The sequence below is a fragment of the Etheostoma cragini genome, chromosome 21 (genome assembly GCF_013103735.1).
Source record: "Etheostoma cragini isolate CJK2018 chromosome 21, CSU_Ecrag_1.0, whole genome shotgun sequence".
Taxonomy (NCBI): Eukaryota; Metazoa; Chordata; class Actinopteri; order Perciformes; family Percidae; genus Etheostoma; species Etheostoma cragini.
Window position 1 is genome coordinate 17010872 of NC_048427.1, and position 5235 is coordinate 17016106.

Here is a 5235-nt window from a genome sequence, read left to right on the forward strand (position 1 = left end):
TAGAGTTACATTCTGAAAAATCTAAGTGAAAGTATCTTGAAACTGACCAACAATGACCTAATGTGCAATGTAAATGCGAATGAACAAAGTTCTACAAATGCTCTCCCTAAAATCATCGCACGGAAGGCTGGAGCTTTGCAGACTTCTTTTCCTAAAAGAAAGGCTTAGAATACTACACCTAATGTGAATTTTTACTTGATGTCAATGTAGAGGATGTCCTGGACACACACTGGTGACCTGTAATTACGGTATTGCAAGAACAAATTATTACCAAACAAGTCAAGACAGAGTGAATCAGATGTAGAGCTTTAAAATAAAGGGCACTATGATATTTTCTGCTGACCCTCTGCATATTAGAGTGCACTCCTGCACAAAAAGTGACTTTCAGTAAATCTCTGTAATATACCGGGGGAACATGACTTGTCAAAATGAGCTGAACTCGTATGTTCAGCTGGCAATTTACAGCCATATTTTTCAAGCTCCCTTTATCACTGGAACAGTTCATTCATCCATCCATTCACTGTTCTGCACTCTTCCACTGCAGCCGCTTAGATTCAACATTTGAGGTAATGGCACCACCAATCTCTAAAAATACAGACAAAGATGATGTCCCATTTAGAAGATTATCACAAATGGAATGGAAGCGTGTTCTTTTTGATATGCTGTGGTATGTGTTTTAACCCCATCACATCTCTAATATCAAAATAGAATAAGATTTGTGTTAACCAGGTGCAATTCTAGGATCAGGCCTATAAGGGGGCTCAGCCCCTAATTAGAACGTGACATGGTTACAGTGCTTTGCAAAAGTGTAAACTTAATTATTTGACTTCTGTCACTCACAGACAAGTTCGCAAACTCTAACTTGAACAAGTTAAATTGATAAAAAAATAAACTGGTGTTATATTATTATAATTTTTAAAGAGGGTCTAAAGCCACAAATGGTGTTTACTGTTCAAATAAAGTGCTGGACGCCGTGTGCCAGAGTCCATTATGTCCACACGGCTTTAAAAGTACAAAACAAGATGAATGCAGTCCTTTTTTTGACATTTTCCAAATCATTTTTTCCCTGAACAAGAACCCAAGTCCTACTGAAAGCGCTGGCGAAGCGAACGGTGCCAGAGAATTCAGAGAATGAAACTGCTGAGGAAAATATTTTGGAAGAGAGAGTGTTTGCTGTGATTTGCAGAACACCTGTTTGTGAACAACTCTGGCCATGCACTACAAAACCTCTCTGAATGCGCATTAACGGTTCACGGCTCCGTTAAAGCCCTTGTTCACATGCAAATCCCGCTCTCGCTCCCTTCTGAAAGCCTCCTCCGCCGCGTTGTCTTCACAAACACACGACAACACACGCATTTCCCCCAGACTCGTGACTGCGCTCAACACCAATGTCGCTCTCTCTCACTGTCTCCCATCTTTTTCTCTATCCATCTCTCATTCTTTTGTAGAGGAGGGATTAGGCCTCGGGACAAAAAGACTTATCTTTGCTGTCAGTACAACACTGCAGACAATACCAACACACACACAACAGAAGAAAATTCACATTTAAACCTCCAACGATGCTCTCTAAGAACATCTTGTAGGTGCAACAAGCTACAGTAGTGATACAATTCATCACGAGCTGTGATAACAAGACTGCTTAAAGAGATTAGGCGGGGTGTGAAATACTGTGTTAATTCTACCAAAAAGACGCAGTGGAATTGTTTAAGAAACCTCAAAGTGGTGTTTTGTATGCATGAGGGAAGCTGGTTTCAGAGGGGAAACTTTTTGAATGGCGTCTGACAATCAGGAAAGTGAATGTGTGAGTGTGTGTGATAAATTACAGAAGCAGTTATAGGGTAAAGTGTAATGAATGATTGCTCTAATGAAAATGGATGTTAATGGAATATGTCATTCTGAATGAATTGTTATTGTAGAAATTATTGGGTGATGATGATGAAACAGTCAGCAAAGGAGAGGTTTATATACGTGGAGGTTTATTCTCCATAAGTTTTCATTCTAAGCGGACAGCCACATTTTTACAATAGACTTAAACTCTGTTCAGTTTTTTTCTTCTTTTTTGCTCTTCTCTTCTCGACTTAATCTGTAAATTGTGGCAAGGTTGTAAATGTTAGAAAACTAAGCCACACATGTTTGCTTACACAAGCCCTGAAAGCCTGTGTATCGCCCTGTATATCGCCCTGGGGGATCTGTAGGCAAATTTTACCACCCTACACGCTAAGATCACTACAGAACCTTACAACTGCACATACACAGCATGAACACACACTTGCATAGACCTGACAGTGTTCAGATATGCCCACACTCATTACACACACCGCCTGGACATTGTCTTTTGTAAAAAGAATAAAAACAATAAAGCCAACTTTCTCCCAGCTCTGCCTCCAGACTATAGCAGCGACAGCAGCAGCAGCAGTCTTTCCTGATGTGTTGCTGCTTGCTCCATGCTGAGAAGCCCCTTTGATGTAGACACACCCTGCCCAAGTGTCACCCACTAAATCCTTATTGTGAGAGTAAATCCCAAAAAAAAGCCACAGATATCCTACCCTTGACACTTCCCTTCAGAGCCTGCCAGCCTCCAACATACATTCCTTGATCCTCCAGGAAGACATATTCTCACACACACACACACACACACACACACACACACACACACACACACACACACACACACACACACACACACACACACACACACACACACACACACATCCGTGAAGATCCTTTTAAAAAGTCACTTGTGCATTTGCCTCTAACTTGCTCAACAAACGTTCACACTACTTGCAGCTGGAAATACATTTTTGAAAGTAATGGGCTTTTATTTTATGTTATGTTATTTTATGTTATTTTACATATTCTCACACAGGAGAAAGTGCCTTACACACTGAAAATGTATATATTAGAATGACATAACAGTTCAAACAAATGATATTAAACAATTCTGGGCAACTGCAATTGTTACGAACAGATAACGATCACTCATTGTGTATGTTAAAAGAGGTCCCGTGTCGGTACATAGCGTTCTAAAACAATTTTCACAATCGTGCGTGCATTTTAGTGCGCCTGATTTTGAATTTGCGGCGTCTGACGAAGGAAAACAGAGCTGACAAAGCCACAGTGAAGCCACAGAAAGAAAGTGGCTTTCCAGAAATAATTACTTTGAGTGAGAAAGGGAAAAAGAAGAACGCATGGCAGCAGTTATCATAATCCCTCTTTTTAAGAGGTTATCATAATCCCTCCTTGCTACCCCCCCCTTACCTTATTTCTCGGCTGTCTTCAGCATCAACACTGCACTTTACAATGTGCCTCTGATATATCCTCCAGTCCTCCCTTCTAACAGTATTTGAGACAAGCGGAAACACTAAGATGAACAAAACTTATTTTACTGTGGAGAGAGTAGCTGATTTCCGCCTTTCTTCAGCTTTTGTGGTGGTGAATAGGGGGGGGGGGGGATTTCTAGACAACAGCACTGGGAAATACCACTCAAAAAGCGTGGCATTGTTTTTAGTTCAGGAAATAGATCAGAGCTGCATGTGAAAAAAGGAATTACAAATAAAATATGACTAATATACTTATGTATGTAACGGAAAAGTAAAGCAAAGAGCAGATAGCAAAAGGACAATAAAGTAAAACACAACACACTGTGAAATTCTCTGGACAGCGGTGTGTCTGTTCATCTGCTGCTCATTTAGTGTGAAAAGTCTACAAATAACTAATGAAAAAACATTTTGCATGCCAGCAGTCCACCTAGTATGATGTATGTAATGTAGTTCCAATGAAATTGCAATACTATTCCCACACAAAATTAAGAATTACCTTTAGGACAGTGTAACCACAATCAGAAACGCTAAAGTTGCAACAACAACAAACAAAAACCCACACAAAATACATAAAAAAAGAAATTTGTACTTGCATTGAAAGCATGTTACAATCTGTGTTAAGGCACAGGCTTTGTAAGCGCTCATGCACTCCTTTCTTTTGGATCTCTATGTATGAGTCAGTTCCATACCCACCTTTACTACACTTTTATAAATCTATAAATGTGTGTACACAAATACACATAGCACACTCTGCAGCTTCCCACTGAAGAATATAATATGAATCCAGCCAACAATTTGAAAGTGATCACAAGCATCTTCTAATGCATTTCTACTGTATTCCTGCTGTAAACATTGTACAGTGTCCACCTGTCTACTGTATATCACACAACCCCGTTCAGTTAGTTAGGAAACAGCTCCCTCAATAGTGAGTGAATGGAGAAAAGCTTGTATAGTGCATAACAGTACAGTACTCACGGTGGAGGGGAGTGTTGCTTTCTTTCAGTCTGCTCAGTTCTGCCTCTGGATGTCTCTCTCTCTCTCTCTCTCTCTCTCTCCCTTTCTATCTGGTTGTCTGTCTATCTCGCTCTTCGTTTTTACTGCTATCGCTGCTCTGGACGCACACACACTCTACTATGTTATACTGCTCTGCCGAACGAACTGCTCTGAGCAAGAGATTGAGATGGAGGGAGAGAGACAGAGAGAGAGAGTCTGAGAAAGAGAGATAGAGGAGGAGCACGGAGCATTAGAGAGAAGAGAAGGAAACCAAGCTGTATGCGTGTGTGTTTTACAGTATCCTCCAGTCCGCCCTTCTAACACTATGGAGCTGGTTCATGGTGCAAGCCAGCGAGTGAGCAAAAACACACATAAACACTGCACTATACATGTCATAGTATAAATTGGTCTGGATGCATCCATTAATGCCTTTACAAACACTAAGCAGAGTGTGTGTGGTAAAGAGAGAAGAAGGGACTCACACATTTATGTCGCTGAACACATCACAAAGCAAGCAGGGGCTTATTATCGAAAGAATGAGAAAGATGAGGACAAGGGCAGAAAGCTAAGGCAAAGAAGTGTGTGTGTGTGTGTGTGTCTTTTAGTGAGACTTAACTCCGCACACCATGACAGGTACTGAAACTCTGAGAAAACATCTCTCCAAATCATTTCGAACATGTAATAATAATAATAATACCATTGAAGCTAAAAGACCAAAAAAGGAATAACAGGAATAGGAAAAAGCACAGTAATTATTTAATCCTACCCCTTCTACAATACTCAATAATAATCATAATGGCTGATACCATATCTTATCTCAACACATTCTTTGCAATTTGCTACATTTACACCAAAAAAAGAAAACGTACATATTTACATTGGACCACTGAACAAATAATAATAATGATTTATCTGGGAGAAC

General features: G+C 40.1%; 1 protein-coding gene across 6 annotated transcripts in view; it reads right to left on the minus strand.

The window, feature by feature from the left end:
• The window catches only part of LOC117936761 (RNA binding protein fox-1 homolog 3-like), a 713247-nt gene extending 708763 nt beyond the window's left edge, over positions 1-4484 (minus strand). For 5 of the 6 annotated variants that reach the window (XM_034860139.1, XM_034860141.1, XM_034860137.1 and 2 more), the window contains exon 1: positions 4296-4484. The gene's annotated coding sequence lies outside the window, so the exon portion shown is untranslated. The remainder of the gene's footprint in view (positions 1-4295) is intronic. The other variant, XM_034860136.1, reaches the window with a different exon arrangement.
• Positions 4485-5235: the final 751 nt, after the last annotated feature.